The sequence below is a fragment of the Phyllobates terribilis genome, unplaced genomic scaffold (genome assembly GCF_046119375.1).
Source record: "Phyllobates terribilis strain yellow unplaced genomic scaffold, ASM4611937v1 Scaffold_1__5_contigs__length_1240528914, whole genome shotgun sequence".
Taxonomy (NCBI): Eukaryota; Metazoa; Chordata; class Amphibia; order Anura; family Dendrobatidae; genus Phyllobates; species Phyllobates terribilis.
Window position 1 is genome coordinate 111498073 of NW_027362761.1, and position 23984 is coordinate 111522056.

The window sequence follows — 23984 nt, forward strand, 5'->3', positions numbered from 1 at the left end:
GGCCCACCAACAGGTCATGTTTTCAGGATTTCCTTACTATTACACAGGTGATGGAATTATTGCCTGTGGAGGTGATGGAATTATCACCTGAGCAATGTTAAGGAAATCCTGAAAACAGGACCTGTTGGTGGGCCTTGAGGACTTGAGATGGGAAGACTGCATTAGACCACAATACAAATTTCCACTGATCTCATACCCAGTCCATGTGTTGCTTGGCCCAAACTAGTCTCTTCTTGTTTGCAGTCCTCAGTAGTGGCTTCTTTGCAGCAATTCAACCATAAAGGCCTGCTTTTTGCAGTCTCCTCTGGTTGGGGGTGTTGAGATGTGTCTGCTACTTGATTTCTGTGCATCATTTATGAGGGTTATTATTTGAATTGTTGTCAATGCTTTCGAGACTGGTAACTCTGATTAACTCATCTTCTGCAACAGAGGTCATTCTTGGTCTTTTCCAGGGGTGGTCCTCTTGAGAGCCAGTTTTAACCTAGTATTGATGTTTTTCATGACTGCACATGAGGATAACTTCGAAGGTTCTAGAAAATGCCATATCGGCTGATATTCATATCTTACCAAGTAACGATGGACTGTCATTTCTGTTTGAATGTTTCCTGCCATATTCAGTTGTGAAATAGTTACGGCTCAGCACTGCATTAACTGTGTACCAGCACTGACTCTGCACAACACACCTGATGGTCACAAACACTTTCTGAAGGCCAATGATTCCACAAATTAACTATGGACAAGGCATACTCATTAATTTAAAGCCATTGAACTAATTGATGAAGCTGCTTGAGAAAATATCAAGGGGGTGTAAAACTGTCGTCAAAGTAAGTACTTTAAAGAATCTAAGGTTTAATACATTTTATTTTGTTGCACACATCTTTCTTTACTCCTTGTTCCCAAAGTGTTTCTTTGTGGTTTTGTTGCCTTCAGTCTATATCAATCTATAATAAGCACATTCCAAAAAAAATTCCAATAAAAAAAACAACATTACAAGAGCAGGTGTGACAAAACTCTTGGCTGGTACTACATTAGAAAGATAGATGACAACTACAGGGTCAGCAAAAATGTGTTCTACATGCAGTTGCCCTACTAACTGCAAAAAAAACAAACAAAAAAAGGAGTAGCTACATCACGGTGAACTTGCTGGGAAACCATGCAGTTTAAGTGAAAGCACATAGTAGGTTTTGGTTGCATTTTAGTTGCGCTGTAGCCACTACGTGTGAACTCAATCTTATGAAAGCTCCTTTGTAATTTTTTTTTTATTATGCTTTGCGTATATAGCACCATCATACTCCGTAAAATGCAATCTGTTGAAAAAAAAAAAAAAAAAAACTACCACTCCCAGCAGGCTGTGAAGGTCTGTAATGGTCAGGGAATGCTGGAAGTTATCATTCCCCATGGAGAGAGGAAAGCGATGATTGGCTTTAAAAAATATCTAGAAAACAGGGGACGCACACTTTTTCCAGTATTAATTTGTTGTCTTGAACTATGGGCCCTCTTAGTTCTATGAGCCGAGTACATATGGTTAAAAAAATGGCAGGCCAAAAGCAGAAGCGGGCCTTAAGAATCAGAAAAACGCTGAAAACTGATTGTCAGGAAAGGGCTCCTTGCATTAATGGTGAGAAGACAACGCCGGGGCATGGAGGATACTGTAGAATCTACTACTGCTCCTTTATGTCATTTCAGCCTATTCCTCTATATAATAATAGACTGAGAAGTTAGTTAGAAATTAGCATACTGCCTTTGTATATAGTGAATCATGTGTACTGTGCCGAGCACTGATCATGCAAGAGGTGGGATGCCAACATTGGCAAAGGGGCTGCCGGGAGGATTCACATGTTCCCCTGAGGGCCAGCCAAATCTGCTCACAATTCACATCACTCACTATCATTTTTCCCTATTTCAGACATACACATAGGGACAATCTAATAGGAATGCAATATTTTTAATTTACTTTTGGAATGTGCGAGAGAGAAGTGTGAAAACTAGCTGGCCACTACAGAGTTCTAATAACCTAAAGTTGATACCAGTATTTGGACCTTTGGGACAATCATATAATCTTTAAACAGTCGGTGGTGTACGTTATTCATCAGCCTAACCAGTCACAAATCAGACAGAATAAACAAGGTTTCCTAAAAAGGTGCCTGCCTCCTGCAGACATATGTCAGGCGGGGTGAAGAATTGTTGATGCAGTGTTTTGGCCGTGCCTACGATTACTCTAGTGTTAACATAACCTTCAACTTCACTGTTCACTTCTCAGTCATCAACTAAATTGGGCAAATTATTTTAGATTCTCCTTTTCTGCAAGCTCCTATTACATATGAAGAGAAATTTCTGTTTTCAATGCCGATTGACAAAATGGTGAATTTTAATGTGAGAAAGACAAGCACTCATATGTTACAATAATTGGCTGCTTTTTCTTGATTACTAGAATAAAGGTTCTATTCACACTCCTATCTTTCGGTCATGTCTGACTAATGGAGGCCTGTGTATATGGGTATATAACGCCGACAAATGATCGTATCTTTAATCATGACCTAAAAATGATAAAAACAGCTAAAAAGTGGATTCTTGATATTTACCAGCATCTGGATTGCAACAAGAAAGGTTCCACCAAAACATCAATCAATTTTAAATTTCAAAAATTTTACACAATTCTTACAGTTGGTTTCCTGATCTTTAGCATAAAATAGGGGAAAAGGTCCTATAATATTAACTATTGTAAACTACAGGCAAAACAAATGATTATCACTTGATAAAAATGTCTACTATGATGGTGTCCATTACCCTGCTTTTATCACGACCCCCTGATGACATCTCATTTTAGTAAAAGAGTTAGCGGGAACAGAAGCACTAACCATGGCAGTGGTGGCGACTGATGATGCGGGCAGCGGGGACAGAAGCACTAACCATGGCAGTGGTGGCGACTGATGATGCGGGCACAGAAGCTACTGTCATTTCTCCATCACAACAGGATGTCATAAGGGGATGGCGGTGACAGAATGTGGTAAGTCATCACAGCGCCAGCCCATAATGTCATCTTGATTCAGGGGGTAGAGAAGCTGCCTTTGGGAAGTGTCTAAAGGGTCATCCTCCTGTGACATTCCTTTTGAGACTCCCCTCAAAATCACATCACAGGAAGAACCAAAAAAACAACAAAAAAAAAAAGATGATTTAAGATTTAGCAAGATAGGGAGATCAGTAGGGAATTCTAAAATAAAGCTAACAACAAAAGAGGTTAGTGCTTAGAGATAGATCTTTATAAAGGGCATTAAAAGGTATCTAGAAATCCCTGTAACCCCCTCATCCCCAGCCTGTTTTCACCTTCCTGACCAGGTCAAATTTTACAATTCTGACCACTGTCACTTTATGAGGTAATTACTCTGGAACGCTTCAATGGATCCTGCTGATTCTGAGATTGTTTTTCCGTGACCTATTGTACTTCACATTAGTGGGAAATTTTGGTCGATATATTTTTGCATTTATCTGTGAAAATATCAGAATTTTGGCAAAAATGTAGAAAATGTGCAATTTTCAAGCTTTTAATTTGTATGCCCTTAAATCAGATGTTTATTAGATATTGTGTGATTATAATTAACATTTACCACATGTCTACATCAGCATCATTTTTGAAACAATTTATTTTGGTTAGGAAGTTAAAAGGGTTAAAAGTGATCAGCAATTTCTTGTTTTTCCAACTAAGGCTGTGTGCCCATGATGCGTTTTTTAAGCGTTTCCGCAGCGGCAAAAACGCTGCAGATACACTTAAAAAACACTTGGTAGAAGGTCTGCCATGATCCCCAATGATAATCCCCATGTGCTGTGCACATGCTGCGGAAATTTCCTCTGTGGATTATCATTGTGGAAAAAAACACAGCACTATCAATTATTTTGCGGAAGTGCTGCGTTTTCGCCGCCATTGACTTGCATTGGAATGGATGGATTCCGCATCACTGTATATGTAGATGCACATTCCATGCGTTTCAATGTGCGGATGGTACCCGGGTGTGAAGGACAGGAGACTCTCCTCCGGACCCGGGTACCATAGAAACTGTGAAAAAAAGAATAAAATAAAAAATAAATGTTATACTTACCTTCTGATGGCCTCCGGTGTGCTTGTCTTCGCTTGCCGGCAGATTGCGATGGACTGGAGGACCTGCGTTGACGTCATAGTCATGTGACGTGTCACACGATGCTGACGTCGGCAGGTCCTTCAGTGTACCGCTATCTGCCGGCAGCCTGGACAGAGGGAATCAAGACTGCGGGGGCCATCAGAAGGTAAGTATAGATTTATTTTTTATTTTTAAACATTCTTTATGGTCACACTATATAAATCCATGCCGGTTGCATGGATTTATATAGTGTGACCAAGTTGTCAAGCACTTTCCAAGTGATGCTAAAATCGCTTGGAAAGCGCTTGTCAACCCGCATGTGGAAATGTATGTTTAGAACGCTTCACTTCCGCATGTCCCTGGCAGGAAAACTCATGTACAATCCGCATGTACAATCCGCATGGTTTTTTCTGCCAGGGGAGATGCAGAAACGCTCAGGAAAAATCCAGAGCATTTCTGCATTGTGGGCACATGGCCAAAATCTATTTTTTATTTTTTTTTTAGGGACCACATACTATTTGAAATGGTTTTGAGGGCCTATATGACAGAAAATACCCAAAACTGACACCGTTTTAAAAGCAGCACCCCTCAAAGTTCTCAAAAACACATTCAATAGTTTATTAACTCTTCAGGTGTTTCACAGGAGTTAAAGCAATTTGGAAGGAAAAAATTAAAATCCTACTTTTTACCACAAGATGTTGCGTTAGCCCAAAATTTTACATTTTCACAAGGGTAACAGGAGAAAATGGACTATACAATTTATTGTCCAATTTCTCCCAAGTGCATGGATACCCCATATGTTGGGGAAAACTACTGTTGGGTGCATGGAAGGGAAGGAGCGCCTTTTGAATTTTGGAGAACCATTTTGGCTGGAATAAACTGCGGACGCCATGTCACATTTGAAGAGCCCCCAACATGCGAAAAACAGCAAAAACTCCCATAAGTGACCCCATTTTGGAAACTACACCTCTCGAGAAATTCATCTAGGTGTGTAATGAGCATTTTGAAACCTCATAGAATTGTATAACATTGGGCTGAGTAAATGGAAAATTACCATTTTTTCCACTAAAATGTTGCTTTGGCCCCAAGTTTTTAAATTTCAGAGGGGGTAATAGGAGAAAAAGAATGTTACAATTTGTTACGCAATTTCTCTTTAGTACGGCAATAGCCCACATGTGGTCGAAAACTACTTTTGAAGCAAAGTGCAAAGCTCAGAAGGGAAGGAGCACTATATTGGAGTGTGGATTTTGTTGGAATGGTTTAAGGGTTCCATGTCACATTGGCAGAGCCCCTCAGGTTACAAAACTGCAGATCCCCTCCAGAAGTAACCCCATTTTACAAACTATACCCCTTAATGAACTCATCTAGTGGAGCAGTCAGCAAGCATATTGATACCACAAGTTTTAATTTTTTTAAGGGCTTATAGGGGGGAAAGCCGGATTTTGGTAAGAACTTACCTGTAAAATCCTTTTCAGCGAAGGAAGGAAGGGAGACACAGATTCTCTACTTCGTGGGTAGGCGGAGCCCCATAGGATAGTCACCTCAGATTGGAAAAAGACGACCGGCCCCTCCAGTATATAGGCTCCTCCTACTCCCATGTTCATCAGTCCGTACACAAGCTAAGGAAGAGCAGACCAACCAGCAGAACAACATATCCCCTTCTGAAATTTCAGAAATGAGAGAAAACAGGTTATGTAATAGAAACACACAGTCTTAGGCATACCCCATTGGACCTGACAACTGTGTAGAGCTGGTGAAACTGGAAGGAGAGCCGTAGAGCGCTAAACCCAGTCCAGAAGATCGACATCAGGAAGGAGACGCGCTGCATCTAGAAACACAAAAAAACACTTCTGCCCTGGGAGGGTGCTGTGTCTCCCTTCCTTCCTTCGCTGAAAAGGATTTTACAGGTAAGTTCTTACCAAAATCCGGCTTTCAGCAGCAGAAGGGAAGGAAGGGAGACACAGATCCATTACTTAGTGGGACGTCCTAAAGCAGTACCTACTTAAGGGTGGGAAATAGAGGCAGAAGCTTCCATACCCCAAAACTTAGGCAAGAGCGCAAACCACGCTAAATAACGGAAAACTAAGTAAAGGGATAACATAAATTACCGCCGCCTGCAGGACCCTGCGTCCCAGGGCCGCATCAGCTGAAGCACTTACGTCCACCTTATAAAACTTAGTAAAGGTGTGAACGGAGCGCCAGGTGGCCACCCGGCAGAGCTGTGCTGCTGAGGCCCCCTGACGAAAAGCCCACGATGAGCCAATGGCTCTCGTGGAATGAGCTTGAACTTTAACCGGACAAGGCTCGCCCTTGAGCCGGTACGCTTCCAGGATAGCTGAACGGATCCACTGAGCTATCGTGTCTTTGGAAGCACGTTGACCACGCCGACGACCGGCCGGAATTATAAAAAGAGAGTCCGACTTCCGAAAACCTTGGGTGATCGTAAGATAGAACTTCAATGCCCGCACTAAGTCAACGAGTGCAAGGCCCGTTCCCTTGGATTCTTAGGTCCTGGACAAAGAGAAGGCAACACAATGTCCTGATTAATGTGGAATTGTGACACTACCTTAGGCAAAAAATCTTCACGAGTACGAAGCACCACGCGATCCGGAAAAAATTCCAGAAAAGGAGGTGAGCAAGAAAGTGCTGCCAATTCCGATACCCTTCTCAAAGAGGTGACTGCCACCAAGAAGGCCACCTTCCAAGAAAGTAGTGAAAGTTTAGCAGAATCCATAGGCTCAAAAGGCCTATGCTGAAGGGCTTCCAGGACTAGATTAAGCCGCCATGGAGCCACAACTGCCCTCCGTGGCGGAAACTGACGTGCGACTCCGCGAAAAAAAGAGCGCACATCCCTGCGAGAGGCAATAGCCTTCCTAAAAAGTGCGGAAAGAGCAGATACCTGTCCCCGCACCGTACTAACTGCCAAACCCCTGGCCAGACTAGATTGCAGAAAGGCCAAGAAGTTGGGGATGGAAAAAACCCTCGGGTTTCTTGAGGATCCAGAACACCATGAATAGAAAGACTCCCAAGTTCTGTGATAAATCCTGGACGTAGCTGGACTCCGGGCCGCCCTCAAGGTAGCAATGACCTCGGGCGAAAAACCGCGACGGGTCAAGATCTCGGTCTCAAGAGCCACGCTGTCAAACGAAGGGACCTCAGGTCCGGATGACGAATGGGCCCCTCAGTGAGCAAGTCCGGGCGAAGGGGCAGCGGAAACGGAGGTGCCGCCTGAAGAGACACAAGCGTCGAATACCATGTCCTCCGCGGCCAGTCTGGTGCTATCAGAATTATTGATACCCTTTCGAGTTTGATCCGTCGGATCACCAGAGGTAGTAAGAATATCGGCGGAAACGCATAGATCAGCTTGAACTGACCCCACGGGGCCACTAGAGCATCCACCGCCACCGCCTCCGGGTCCCTGTACCTGGACATGAACGTCGGAACCCTGGCGTTCAGCCTGGATGCCATCAAGTCCACCTGAGGAGTCCCCCAACGGGAACACAGCAGAGGAAACACTTCTGGATGGAGACTCCATTCCCCAGGGTCCACTTGCTCGCGACTGAGGAAGTCCGCCGAGATATTCAACACCCCTGGAATGTGAATTGCAGAGATTGCTGGAACTTTGGACTCGGCCCAGACCAGGATCCGAGAGACCTCCGACATGAGACTGGAACTCCTCGTCCCGCCTTGGTGGTTGATGTACGCGACAGCCGTAGCGTTGTCCGACTGGATCCGGACCGGTAGACCGCTCAATAAGACCGTCCAATGTTGGAGGCAGAGAAATATTGCTCTCAACTCCAAAATGTTGATCGGGAGAGAAGACTCCTTTGGCGACCAGACTCCCTGAATCCAGAGGTCGTTCCAAACTCCCCCCCAGCCTGTCCGGCTGGCATCGGTTGTCACCACCGACCATCTCGGAGGAAGGAAGGATTTCTCCACGGATAGAGTCTCCGGACGTAACCACCATCCAAGAGATTCTCGCACCCTGCGGGAGATAATGACCGAGCGATCCAGAGAAGTTAGCGATCGATCCCAATGGGTCAGAATAAGGCTCTGGAGATCCCGGGAATGAAATTGTGCAAATGGTACTGCTTCCATAGTTGCCACCATTTGACCCAGAAGGCGCATGCATTCCCGAAGGGACATTGACAGCGCCGACCTCATAGCCTGGACCAGAAGACGAAGGTTCGTCTGTTTGACAGGAGGCAGGGACACAACTGCCCGAACAGTATCAAACTGCATCCCCAGGAAAAGAATGGACTGTGCTGGCTCCAATGACGATTTCTTCCAATTGATCAGCCACCCGAAGTCCATCAGGTACTGAAGGGAGAGATCGCAAGCCGCTATTGCCTCCTCCGCTGTGGGTGACACTATGAACAGGTCGTCCAGGTAGGGGAGGATCGTAACCCCCTGTCTTCGAAGAAGCGCCATGAGAGGAGCCAGAATTTTTGTAAAAATCCTGGGAGCTGAGGCCAACCCGAAAGGCAGGGCCACAAACTGGTAATGGGTTTGATCTATAGCGAAACGCAAGAAACGCTGGTGAGCCCTGCCGATAGGGATATGCAAATAGGCGTCGCGGATGTCTATGGACACCAAGAAATCGTACTGCGACAGGGTCGCTATCACCGATCGGAGAGACTCCATGCGGAACTTTCGTGTCCGGACGTAAATATTCAAATCCCTGAGATCCAGCACCGGACGAAACTTGTCCTCCTTTTTGGAGACCACAAAAAGGTTGGAATAAAAACCCTTTCCCTGGTCTTCCGGAGGAACCTGAACCACCACACCCTGCAGTAGGAGAGAGTCGACCTCCTGAAACAGTGCGGCAGCCAGTCTTGGCACGGACGGAATGCCCGTCAGACGAAACCTGTCTAGAGGCAGCGAATGAAACTCTATGAAATAGCCTGCCGACATAACCCGTGTCACCCAGGCGTCTGCTATGTGGGATGCCCAGATCGACCCGAATTGTAGCAGACGACCTCCCACCCGAGAGCCCTCGGGGGGATCCCTGGCGTCAATCAGCCTTAGCGGACTTTTTATCAACCTCCCGTCTGTCCTGACGGGACCGTTGCTTCCAAGGAGTACAAGATTTCTGGGCGGATCTGCCGGAGGATGAGGGACGACCCAATCTCCAAGAAGGCTGACTGAATCGTCCCCTGGCCCGAAAGGACCGAAGACCTCTGCCGGGCCCTGTCCTGCTGGCTGTGGATGCCACTGCCTTTTTCCCAGGCAGAGTAACATCCTTAGCTTTAGCTTTGGCAATTAGTTCCGAAAGATCTGAACCAAAGAGCTGACCGCCCTTATATGCCAGACTAAGCAATCCCTGTTTGGATACTGCATCCCCGGTCCACTGTTTAAGCCACAGAGCTCTTCTAATCGTGACTGCCGAAGCCTGAGCCCTGGACAGAATTGAAGCAGTGTCCAGTACTGCATCTCTGCCATAACACATAGCTTCTTCCATTCGCTGAAAAAGCTTTTCCACTTCTGAACGCGAAGTCCCATCCTGCCACACCGCACGCAGCTGATCCATCCACCGCAGAGAAGCCTCACCGGCCCACATGGCCCCCAAGGCCGCTCGGAAACCATGACCCGCGGCTACAAAGATGGATTTCGCCGCTGACTCCGATCTTCTGTCCAAAGGATCCTGAAGATTGGCTCTCCCTTTAACAGGAAGCAGGGAAGACTTGGTCAGCCGAGACAGAGATATATCCACCTCAGGAGAGGGAACCCAATTAGTAACCATCTCCTTGGCACAGGGATATAGGGCATCAAAAAAAAAGCGATCCTCGGAAGCGTTTATCCGGACACTGACGCTCCTTCTCCACCGCTTCGTTAAGTTCCTCATGCGCAGGTAATGTAGAACGAACACGGCGCGTCTTCTGATACAGACGGTCTTGTCGGCTCTTCAGACAGCTCTAATACTTCCCGCATGTCCTTAATAAGCCCATCTACGCGACCAGAAAGAGAAACAGAGCGATCCTGTTGATCCTCCTCTTCGGACTCAGAAATTTCATCAACCGAATCTGTTGGTGAATCCGAAGCCTCTGATGCGCTCTGCGAGGGAGACAACGCCACCATAGTCTTGTGGCGCTTTTTACCTCGTGGCCTTGGGTGTGATCTAGCTGACACCCACTGTCCCAGGAGACTAGAGAGACTATCAATGGAGCGAGTGAGCACCTCCACCTTAACATCACTGAGCGTTGAACTTGATGTAGTAGAAGGCCTGAGTGTATCAGAGGCGTGCGACTGAACCTGAAACGGATCAGGAGACCGATCCGCACTCCCAGGCCCCTGATCCGACATGCCACCCACACCAGATGCCAGGATGTACAACAAGGATGGCAAAAAGGTGTGAAAGCTGCACAGCCTGTTTTCAAAACTCACTTTTTTTTTTTTTTGATATATTTGCGACAGGCTCTGAAGGGTTAAAGCTCACCCTTAGAAAAGAGCTACCCCAGAAATGCTGAGCAAAAAATCAATAGGGGGAAACTCCCTTAAACACCATGTGTTTCCCCTAAAGTTCCACTTTTTCAGAAGGGGTTAACATCACAGCAACTATAATACTACACAGCCTAAAAGGTCAGTGAAGTAAATAGCTTTAGGAGAGAAAGCGGCAGTGCTCACGAGGACTCCTAATAGGTAGCCTGGAGAGACAGCACTGACAAAGAACCCCTGCCAGAGGCAGAGGGGACTCACCGGTACTGCGGCGACCGCTCCTCCTAAGTGTGTGGACGGACGGGGAGCGGGGAGCAGAGAGCAGGAGGCGCCGCTGGACGCCGGAGGGAGAAGCAGGGACCGCCAGCGCACGCTCAACCAAGCGCTTCCTGCCTAAGTAATGACGGCAGGAAGCCAGGAGACGCTAAGCCACGCCCCCGCCTTATTCAAACAACAAAAATGAGGGCAGAAAACTTCCTACCTCTATGAAGGCAGGAAGCAAGTCAATAAAAGCAAGAAAATGCGCGCCAATACAGGGAGCTTCCTGCCTCAATGAAGGCAGGAAGCAAAAACAAAAAAGCATGCGCAAATAAAAAATAACATAAAAATTACTGGCCTCCGTCTCTGCTCCCCAGTCAAGGCAGCGTCTGAAATAGACAAGAAACACACAGGCAGTACACTTGCAATAGCCGTCAAAGATACTCTTTAGACCAAAGAGCACTTACCCGGCTGAACGCCACAGGGATCCTCAGGGATGTGTGGCGCCATGGCCCTTTGCTCCCCCCTATGGCAGAGCACGCAGGGACCCTCTCAGATGTGTGGTGTGCGCCTCCGCCAGGGAGCGCCCTGTATCCCCCGGGGCCGGCAGGCATAAGTGGGAACCTCCTCAAGGGTTACACAGAGCTGCCAGGGGAGGGTCAGGGGTCTCAGCAGCGCCGAGACCCCCAGAGACCTCTAGACCACGGGGGGTCCAGGACTCGCTGGATATAAAATAACTCTTCTGAGGAGCTGCCGAAGCAGCGACTATCCTCTGAGACCTCAGATAAAAAGACTGATGAACATGGGAGTAGGAGGAGCCTATATACTGGAGGGGCCGGTCGTCTTTTTCCAATCTGAGGTGACTATCCTATGGGGCTCCGCCTACCCACGAAGTAGAGAATCTGTGTCTCCCTTCCTTCCCTTCTGCTGCTGGAAAAAAAAATGATCTCAGTTTGTTGTTCAATTTTTTCCTGAGTGCATCAATACCCTATATATAATTGGGAACGACTTTTCAGGCACAGTGGAAAGATCAGAAGGGAAGACGCAGATTTTGTAATTATGGTTTGCAGGTGCCATGTCTCATTGGCAGAGCCCCTGAGGTGCCAGAATAGCAGAAACCCTGATAAGCGACCCCATTTTACAAACTATGCCTCTCAATTAATTCATCTAGGGGTGCAGTGATCATATTGACAGCACAGGTGGGTGACAGAATTTGATACCATTGGGTGGTGAAGAAAAAATACTTACACTTTTACCACAAAACTTTTGTTTTAACACCACATTTTATATTTTCACAAGAGGAAATGGGTAAAATAGCAAAAAAAATTGTCACACAATTTCTACTGAATGTGGTAATACCCCATATGTGGCTGTACAGTACTGCTTAGTCACATAGTGAGCCTCAGAAGGGAAGGAGCATTATTTGACCCTTGGAGAACAAATTTTCATATTATAAGTTGCGGACTTCATATACAGAGCCCCTAAATGGCAGAAGAGGAGAATCCCCCCTCAAGTGACCCCATTTTTAGAAATTATACCCCTCTGGGAATTTATCGACAGATGTAGTGACCATTTTGATTACATGGGTGTTTTCCAAAAAGAAGCAGCAATGGATGTTGCAGAGTGAAAATTGTACATCTGCCATTGTACTGCCTATACATTATGCCCAGCTCATGCTTCTGGAGACATGGATCCCATAAATTAAGCGGGCTCTCATCAATACAGAAATGCAAAACGTGGATGCTAAATGTGGTTTAGGCACACTGTGGGGCTCAGAAAGGAAAGGGGCATTAGGATTTGGGAGTTCAGAATTAGCTGGATTTCTTTTAGGGGATGATGAGCCATTTTGTTTTTTCAGAGCCTTTGTGGTCCCAGCAAAGCGGAATCCCTCCATATTTCCATTGACAAATGACGGACCTGAGTGGGGACTTGCATTTTTTGTGGATTGAGTTGAAGCTTTTATTGGGAACATTTTACATACAATTTGCTGGAAAATGGGGGTGCGCCTTATAATCCAAACTGTAGTGGAGCGGGGTTCCAGGGTCGCTGCTGCCGGCAGCATGCGCAGTGACACTGCAGCGGTGACCGCACGATACATTGACCGCTCATGCGCCGGGAGCCACAGGTGACAGCCTGGTAATCACGCAGCCTCAGTGCGCACGCGTTGGACCAGCGGCCCGACGTGTGCAAATGTGCATGCGCCCCTCAAACATGGCGCTTGCCAGGAGTATTCAAATGTCATGGGTGGCGCCAGCACTGACTGAACGCAGCGCCACCCATGACTGAATGAGAGAATCACTCCCCTATGACTGAATAAGAGCAGGTAGGATAAAGTATATAAAACGATATAACAACATTCTAATACCACCAATTTTAATGAAAAAAGCTGGTTAGTGATGCACATTGCATCACTAAACAAGCCAATGGGGGCAGTTTACATAGCTACTAGGACGTGACAGGTTCCCTTTAAATGTTCACAATAACAGTAATTTTGACCAAGGGTGCCCAAACTTTTACATGCCACTGTACATCGATACCAGATTTATATAGATTTCTGTTTTACTGCTATCAATCTAAGAGACACTTTTTTATTCTGAGAGCTATAATTTTTCATTTTATTGGTACCATTTTTGAGCACTTAATACTTTTTGATCACTTTCTATTCCAATATTTGGGAGGCTCAATGAACAAAGATCAGCAATTCAGGAATTGTTTTTTTTTTTTTTTCATGCTGCTCTCCATGTAGTAAAAGTGATAAAACAGCATTATTCTTCTGGTCAACACGATTACAGTGATAGGACATGTATATAGTTTTTTTATGTTTTGACATTTTTACACAAAAACTTTTTTAGAAAAAGATAATTGTTTTTGCATCGCTTTATTCTGAGAGCTATAACTTTTTTATTTCTCCGCTGACGGAGCTGTATTGCGGCTTGTTTTTTGAGGGGCAAGATGACGTTTTCAGCTAAACCATTTTTATTTACACTCGACTTTTTGATTATTTCACTTTGTTCGGCGGTATGATGAAAAAAAACTGTTTTTTGCCTTGTCTTTTTTGGTAGGGTGTTTGTACACTCAAGGAGTTAACTAGTGTGGCAGTTTTATAGTTCGGGTCGTTCTGGATGCAGCGATACCAAACATGTTTACCTTTTTTTGTGTTAAAGGGAACCTGTTATCGGGATTTTGCTAAGTAATGATATGCTCCGGGGTGGGTCTGTGGATGGGTCTTTTCTTGGTGTGCTTTACTCATATTCATCCTTATGGGCTTAAATGACAGGTCATTGAACCTTCAGTGACCTGTCTCCTACTTTAAGTACTGCGTTTGCGCAGTTCATATTGTGGTCTTTTAAAAAAAAATTAACTCCAGCAAAATGGCGCCGGCACAGTAGCATCTTTCGCTTGCCATTTTCTTGGAGCAAAAAAAAAAAAATTGGCACAGTGCGTGCGCAGTAGCATCTATCGGCAAGCGATAGCCGCTACTGCGCATGTGCTGGCGCCATTTTGCTAGAGTTAGAAAAAAAAAAAAAAATGTTTTTTTTAAAAGACCACAATATGAACTGCTCAAGCGCAGTATTTAAAATAAGGATGAATATGAGAAAATAGCACCAAGAATAGACCCGCCCACAGGCCTGCCCCGAAGCACGAGCAGGTCATTATCTCCAAACTGCAAAGATTAAACAACAACTACAAGCCGGATTTCATCAACCGAGGTATCATTTTAATCAGTGTAACTGTGCTAACCTGTCACTGCCTGATGACAGGTTCACTTTAATATAAATATATGCATTTATTGGTATAATTTTTTTTTCTCTTCATTTTCGGATTTATTTTTTTTTAAGTATTTTTACAAATTTAGAACTTTTTTTTTTTTTTTTAATTAATCCTTCTGTGGTACTTTAACTTACATTACTATGATTGCTGGTATGATGCATTGCAATGCATTGTGCCTGTCAGTGCTGCACTGACTGAAGCCTCTTAGACCATGCTGTCAGCGTGGTCTAACAGGCTTGCCGTAGTTGCCAGATCCGAACGCTGTCATGAAAACCTCGAATTGCGATGGCAACAATCGGGCCCTCGCAATGATGCCGATCGAAAGGGAGAGAGAGCCCCCTCCCTCTCCCAGCCTCATAAATTTTGCGATCGATATCCCGGGGCGGAGCAGGCAGAGGCAGCTGGGTTTCGGCTATTACTTTCACGGAGCTCCGGGTGGCAATCACTGCACCTGTACCCGCACAATCGTCATGACGTAAGTTTACGTCATAGGTCGTTAACCCCTATCCGACCATGACGGAAACTTACGTCAAAGGTCTTGAAGGGGTTAAGCTACATTTATACTGAAAAATTATGGTGGAACACTCCCTCGTTACACAATCTTTCAGTGCAAACAGATAGCTGTTCACCTGATGAAGGAGCAAAACCCTCGTTCAACAGGTGAAATGATCTTTTATACAGTGCAAGAGACCAATGTTCCCGGCAGTACAAAGACCTGTGTAAACAGGACTAACACTGCCGAGAACAATGGCTGCCTATGCGTATTGATGGTTCAGTGTTCATCGTTTACTGTGGTCTGCCTGTGTAAACAGACTATTAAACTACCGCTGATCAGCAGAGGTGTACTGAATGGCAATTACTAAGTGCCACCACTTGGTCAATGTAAACGGATTCTTAGACTTAAACATACATTTTCTTGCTTTGCTTATAATTAACTTTAGATGCAAAGTTGCTTGAAGGTAGTTACATGTAAAAAAGATTAAGTTATATTTTTATATGTTGTGACGTGAGCTCTAACATTAACAAATTTTTGAGCGCACAACCTCTTGGTGGTATAGATAAATGCGGGATACGTAAACCATGCACACACCAATATAATATTTTATCTTATTTTTATGTGCATACATGTATTTTAAGAAATTTCTGTCATAAGGTACATGAAGGTATACATAGCTGTCAATAGCACATCGAGATAATTGCAATCACAAGGTCTTGTACTTTTAAGAATCATAAAGGGGGAAGGCTGCACTTACTTTTCAAAGTTGGTGAACCTTGTTGTTAATCGTTTGTGTGTGTATAAAGTCCTGAGTGGCATTTTTGACAACGTGCAAAGTGTCCATTATCACAAAATGTTTGGGTATAAAGGTATATATATGTTTTTATTTTGTAACTTTGGTTTTCAAACTTTTGACATGTATAAATAAAACCTGAGGTGCAAAATGAACAGAAACCACTGGCAGTGTAAGAATTAAAGGGTTGTCCAGGTTTGGGATGAAAGAGTCAGAGTGACTACAGGCTTCTGTATCCTCACAGCGCGCACACCGCAAGCTGTCAGTATTCTCTGGCGCTGACAGTGAGTGGTCATGTGACCACAAGTATGCGATTTGCATACATATGGTCACGTGTCAACTAGGCATGCTCAATTCATTCGTATTGAGTGAGACCATGCACGTCTAATCGGAATGTGGCCGGAAGTATGCAAATCACATACTTGCTGTCACGTGACCGCTCGCGCTTGCCGCCAGCACCGGAGAATCTTGCAGCATGTGGTGCGCGTTGTAAGGATTCAGATGTTTGCAGACACATGGACCAACTGCAGACTTTCATCCACCTGGACAACCCCTTTAAGTAATAGCCCTGGAAAACTGCTAATACGAATACCTCCCATTATATCATGAATGACTGTATCAAATACTTATAAAAAACCTGATAACCTGATAAAAAACCAATGCAAAACTGTAATAAAAAATATAGCAGGTAAAAATGAATTTGCTGGAAGAATAGAATGATTCATCTAACTGTGGAGGATTTATAAGATTTGTGCATCTTACTATAGGTTGAAAAATTAAGAAAATAGTACGAACTTTAGCATTATTTTGGGATGTTGCAGCAATAATGTTTAACATAGTGAGAAATGAAGGGCAATAGGGTGATATGAAAGCACCATAGAACTCACTGAGACTTTAGAAAAGGGCTTCCTTGACCAGAATTTGACCTTGAACTCAGAAGAGAACGGCAAAAACTAAATGGATCAAAAACAGGCAAACAAAAGCTCCAGCTTCAGAGAAGCCTGCAATCAAACTGATTTGTTATCCTGATTGTTCACCCTCACACTTTTGCTATAGGTCACTATTTTTATGTTTTTGTAGGGAGAAACTAATTATGCTTTATTTTTTCTTTTTATTTATTCTCCAACTTTATATCTACTTTATTTAAAGGGAGCTATCACTTAAAATTACCTATTGTTTAAATCAGGTATTTGTATTAAATGTATTTTTTTTTCTTTCATTTTTTTGCAATGTTTTATATTCTTTATTGTTTTTTTTTTTTTTACCACAATCTGTATTAAAAATAAAAAAATAAGAAATCTTGCAATTTTCACACTGGCCACTAGGTTTATTTGGACTCTACTTTCCTATTGTTTCAGGAAACAACATGTGTACATAGCCACAATAGGTGGATCCTGACCTTTTCTTTTGTATTGAAGTATCTAATGAGCCTATACAAAGAGCACTGTGAAGGGAAGAGGAGCAAGGTCAAGTGTGAAATCCCCCTATTGTGATTGGTGGATCCTTTATCAGCTGTTAGATAGGCATTTCTTGCCTTTGTAATCCAGCCTCTGCTGATAAGAAGTCCTGCTGTAAACTCTTAAGGCCCCGTCACACTAAGCGATATCGCTAGCGAGATCGCTGCTGTGTCACGGTTTTGGTGACTCACCAGCGACCTCACCAGCGATGTCGCTATGTGTGACACTTTGCAACGATCAGGCCCCTGCTGTGAGGTCGCTGATCGTTGCAAAGTGTCCTGGACCATTTTTTGGTCGTTGGCCTCCCGCTGGCCAGCACACATCGCTGTGTGTGACCAGCGGGACCAACGATCTGGCTGGTAACCATGGTAAACATCGGGTTACTAGGGGCACGCGCGCACTTAGTAACCCGCTGTTTACCATAGATACCACTCTGCTACGGTGCACGGAGGCTCCCGCGCACCGTAGCAGAGTGGTATCCATGGTAAACAGCGGGTTACTAGGGGCACACGCGCACTTAGTAACCCGATGTTTACCATAGTTACCAGCCTGCTCCTGCTTGCAGCAGGCTGGTAACGGGAGCAGGACATCGTGGAACGATTCTTTCCACGATATCGTTGCTCCCCTGATCGCTGGTGAGCCTGCCTGTTTGACAGCTCACCAGCGATGTATTAGCGATGCAGCAACGATCCCTGACAGGTCGTATCGTTGTCGGGATCGCTGCTGCATCGCTTAGTGTGACGGGGCCTTTACTGAAAAAACAGTATGAGGTTTTTTTTGTTTTTTTTTGTTTTTTAAAAAGAGCCTTTAAAAACATATGTAACACAAAACCCTGATTTCAACAATAGGTCATTTTCGGATTATAGATTCCCTATAAAACATAAAAGTTATTAAGCAGTAGAAGAAAAATTATAATAATTGTGAAAGTGGTATATGCAGTATGTGAGATTTCACAAAGTAAATCATTTTGGTAAAACATTTTTCTTTAACTTAATTGAAACTGATAGTAAATACAACCACAGACTGATCAAAGCTGGCGTTTCTATTAATGGAATCGCTAAGAGATACCAGATGGTTGTGTAGGGCAAAGTCATTTGCTTTCATTACTAATAGTGTTGTCCAGGATTTTTTTTTTTTTGCACCCCTCATTTTCACCAACTCCTCTCCTGAGCGGTTGCATGGATTACAGCGGGGACACTTAGGACAGGTGAGTATAAGGATTTTTTTTATTTTATTCTTTACAGTTGGAGACAACGGGAGCAGACTACTTCTCTCATCATGGTCCCCTGCTGGTGCTGATCGCAGTGGCGGCAGGGGACAATGATGAGGGCAGGGTTCAGCACCCAGCGCTTGGGAACAGCGCTAACTTTACCGCTGATTCCCAGACTCTGGTACATGTCACACTGATGATACACAAATGTCATCCATGTCATCAGTGTGGGACGTTTTGCGGCCCGTGCAGCAGGTAAAAACGGACATGTCAACGTGTTTTGCCCACGGACACACGGTCCGTGAAAGCACGCTGACATGTGCACAGACATTCATTTGAATGGGTCTGTGTGTGTCAGTGTCTCCAGTATGTGTGGAAACTGTCACCACACGTACTGGAGACGCTGACATGTGAAAGAGGCCTAACATTGTGCCCAGCTCGATCTTCTAGCACCAAATAATTAATTGTTAAGTGGGCTCCTCCCGCTACAGCAATGCTAAAAACCTGGGCGCCAACTGCGTGACTCAGAAGAGAGGGGGCCATTTGGATATGGGAGTGCAGATTTTACTGGATTTTATTAGAGAGGGGTACATGTTGCTTTTTGAACCTTCGCGCTATCAGTAACGTGGAAACACCATATTTTTCCAATTACAAATCATGGACCTGATCAGGGACTTGTTTTTAAGGGATGATTGAAGTTTTTCTTTGGTAGCATGTTGGGGAACATAACATTTTTGATTGCTTTTAAAAGATACAGTTTTTTACATTTATCCTGTGCTCTACAGTGAGCACTCCTGTCTGAACCCCTTAAAATATGATTCAGATGAAAAACCTTGGAATCATTCACTGGAATGAGGCAGATAGAGTCACTTTGAACTCTGTCTGACTTCTGCTCCAGTGGTATTCCGTATCTAAGTATGCACATAACTGTGGTCAACCACTTTCTTATGCTCTAAAAAGACGACTAAAAAGACGCCTAAAAAGACACTGCTGGAAAAGAGTCCAGACGACGTCCAAAGTGTCTCCCATGTATCTCATTATAGTGGATGGTTCAGTTGGGGTTTTTTGTTTGAATCACGTTTTTTGGGGGATTTAGAAGGAAAGCCCAAGTTAAGTGCTGAATGTAGAGCACAGGATAAATGTGTACCGAGCCCTATACTGATTTTTGGGGTGGCAGAATGAACAAAAACAGCACATCAAGAATTGCTTTTATTTTTACTTTTTTATGCCATACACTGTGCGCTAAAACAACTTTAATCATTGGGTCAGATTATATAAGCAATATTACAGCGATAACAGATTTATATAGAGCACTTAACACCTCATTTACATATGAACAAAAATACAGATTTCTTAGGAATGGGGCAATAGATAGAAGATATCAAGGGGACTATCGATTTAGGTTTCAAAGACCTTGCCCATATTTACCAATTGGGGTGGGTTGGTGATCTGATTGACAACTTTCCTTGGACAAGATTATATCAAGCAAATGGTTTTGTTGGTCTCTTTTTAAATTTGCTAATATTTATATGATCATTTTTTAATGGGCTGCAGAACATCAAATATAAATTACTTTTCAAATTCACAAAGACAGAAATAAAATTTCTGGTCCCTAAGAAAAGAAACAAAGTAAAGTAAAAATGTTAAATTTGCAGATGGCATGGATAGTCCTTTTCAGCTACATGGATTTGGAAACGCTCCTTCAGTGTTCTGCTTCTGTCTAGGCCTTTTGTGGGCTTGGAGTTTACATGATAAAATCATTTATAGCTTGCTGCTGCTCACGGAGCCTTTGCAACACTGCCTGAGGGTCATTCCATCTATGGGGGGACTTTCATCTTACAATAATGAGAAAACAAGTAGTTAAGTTTCTACAGATGGAACAAAGGACTGGGGGGCCGCACAATGCTGCGTGGTAGAAGCATTAGGAGACTGGTAAAAGTTCTTGCACAATCTTAAATGTCACAAGTAATTCACACATGAAGCTACCACCTCCACTACCTCTTCATTATTGAGCATTGACCAGCAAATCATTATGTAAAAATTCAGCAAAGAGGTATTAAAAATATATATTTACTGTATTGGACTACAAGATGCAGGAATAACTAAAGCACAAATATAGGAAAAAAATATTTTTACTGCAGATATTCTGAGCAATTGATTTAGTACAGACACAGCACATCATATTGACAGCCAACGTGCCCCTTTAACTACTCAAGTCACAGGGCCCCTTCAGATTACCAGCCACAATGCCCCTAAGTATGCCGGCCGCAATGTCGCTCATAGAAGTAGCCACAGCCATTATGCCAACTATAGTGCTCCCAGATCATAGCAGTTACTGTTCTGCTGCGCTATGCCAGCCACACTATTCCCGCTATGCCAGTCAGTCATTGTGCCCTAATGTACGGCAAGTCACAGCCGACCATCAGTGTCTCCCTTGTGATTACCAGTCAGAATCAGTAAGCAGGAGCTGCACTGCTGTGAATCCATGTGATCAGTAGAGGGCACCAAACACGATAGATAGCTGTCAGCAGCCATCTCCCAACTCATCCATACACAGGACAGTGTCTCTGCTGAGCGCTCCTGTTTTCTAAGAGAAAGCTGCCGTCACACTCCTCTGGGTGCGGCTTATTTCTGAAAAAAAAAAGCAGTGCAAAATAGGACATGCCAGGTCCTTATCTCCCTGACACCACCTGTCAGGGAAGAATTGGGAAAACCCATGCCCATTAGATTGTCGGCCGAGTTTGTTGAGTTTAGTCTACATTACTTAATTAAGGTCTTAAAAGTTAGTATGGGGAAAACATCTGGGAAGCTCCTGTGGATTGCATTTAGGAAAGAATACAAACGTTCGTGTTCTGAAGAACGCTCGTTCACAATCGTGTGGTCTAAAGAAGCAGCGGGTCACCAGATGAACAAGCAAAATGTTCTTACCATGGAGAAATTAGCTTTTTGTTTGCACAAAAGATGATCGTTCTTGGCAGCGCATCGTCCTGTGTAAACAGAACATGCGCTGTCGAGAACAATGGCACATTGAGAAATCTATTACTGATTGATCAGTTTGCATGTGAATCACGGTCGTCCTGTGTAAACAGACTAATAAACAACTGCTGACTAACATGTTGCCGGTCGTTTAACACTGCGCATCGCAGTATAAATGCATTTTTAGCCCCACTTTACACAAACCTACGCATAAGATGTGACGATCAAGGCAGCAGATAACACGATTGAAGATCGTTACATAGGTATTAGAACAAAATGTCTCCCCAATTGTTTAAAAAATGCAGTATATTCCGGCATGTGCCTCATGTAATGACCGTCAGTAGTTATGTGGGCAGTGCTGCCTTAGAGAAGAGTCATGCCAAGCAGTCTAAGCATAGGGCGAAGGCTCCAGAGTGAGTACACCTGTGCAGCTAACAGGTCCACCTCACTCAGCACCATGAACCAAATATTTTATGTCACATACTCCACTTTGATAAACTTGGTGTAATATTTAATAAGCAAATTGCCTCTTCAGAGAAAAATAGGACTTGTACTCTATAACGCCACCTATTGGAAGTAGCAATCCTAAAATGCTATATTTAATAAGAACATTTTTCATTTCCATGGTGGTCTGCAGAGGAATAGAACATTTGCACCCATGTGCGCCCACAGTTTGAAGTTGACTGCTGGGTGTCCCAACAATAGGACGACTTGTGATCTCCTCATCTTTAAATGACTCTCTAAGGCTACAGTCAAACATCCATGTGAGTGTTACTATCCAATAGAAGTTAACCAAATTATTTTGTCAGGTGTCAACCTAGTGGCATGGTTTTTTTTTTTTCCATCCATATTTTTTCACTAAAAGCAGGTAGACTATCTTTTTATCAATTGACTCTTAACAATGTATCATTATAATAATAATGTCATTTCTATAGCGCCAACATATTCCGCAGCGCTTTACATTTCAGTATAAAAACAGATGAAACTCTGATAGAACACTGACGTATGTCTTCCGTGTTTCATCCGTTTTATACGGATAACCATAGACTTTACTGGCCCACCATACTATCTATAAGGAGGGCTGTGTGGGGGCAATCATACTATGTGTGGGAGACTATGGAGGCAATCATGCTTTGTTGGGGTCACTGTAAGGGCCATCTTACTGGGTTTGGGGGGCATATTTGTTGGCATCATACCCCTTACATGGCCCCAAAAAGTATCTTTGTGCGTGAGAACACCAAGGGGCTTCAATATGGAAAAAAAATATTTTTTAAAGGGGTTATCCCACAAACAAAAGTTCAGTTTAATCAATAGATCTTGGAATAATAATAACTTCCCTAATTGGATGTGTTTAAATAAAATGTCCCTGTGCTGAGATAATCTTATAAATGTGCCCCTGCTGTGTACTGTGTAATGGCTGTGTCTGACCGTACAGGAACACTGTCTTATCATACCACATCTCCTGGACAGGGGAGGAAGCAAAAGAGTATACAGTCATTACAACAGGGGATCACAAATGATTCTTTTTTTAAGTAAACAGGCAGGGAAATGTTTTACCTCAAAGAAAGAATCATTTGTGATCCCCTGCTGTAATATCTGTGTATACTCTTTTGCTTCCTCCCCTGTCCAGGAGATGTGGTATGATCAGACTATGTTCCTGTACGGTCAGACACAGCCATTACACAGTACACAGCAGGTGCACATTTATAAGATTATCTCAGCACAGGAACATTTTATTTAAACACATCCAATTGTGGAAGTTATTATTATTCCAAGATTTATAGCTTAAAATGAACTTTTGTTCGTGGGACAACCCCTTTAAGGGCTTCAAAGTTGAGACATATGGTCTTCTGTGACCCCGTTGAATATTATTTTATTTTTTTGTGGGGGGGAGGACTAGTGCTATGGGGCCCCATAATTTCTATGTACACCCCTGTATCTATTTCTCAACCAATGAAACATACATTTCACATTCTAAGGCTAGAATTATGTAACTCAAGGTGACCAGTATATAAAAACAACCATGTAGCTCATAACATATATATTATATATATATATATTTTATATATATATATATTTTTTATATATATATATATATATATATATATATATATATATATATATATATATATATATATATATATATATATATATATATATATATATATATATATATATATCTCAACACATTGTAGTCAATGAGGAAAATAGTTACATTCCTCATTTTTAACTGCCCTGTTAGGTCCCAAGAGGATTGTATTACACACCCGGATAATATAAGGGGAACAAAGCTTAATAAGCAGCTGCTCATATCACTTGCACATACATGTGTAAATGTTTCTGGGGGAACGAGCATAAGAGAAGTAACAGTAGTGGGGAGACAGTGTAATAGACTGCCAGCCTATGATACCACTGAACAGTACCAGCGAAATGACTACTGAAAAAAACTGATAATATTCAAATATATACACACACA

General features: G+C 43.4%; 1 protein-coding gene across 6 annotated transcripts in view; it reads right to left on the minus strand.

Moving 5' to 3' along the window:
- The window catches only part of MLLT3 (MLLT3 super elongation complex subunit), a 388749-nt gene that overhangs the window by 47993 nt on the left and 316772 nt on the right, over window positions 1-23984 (minus strand). The window lies entirely within an intron of this gene.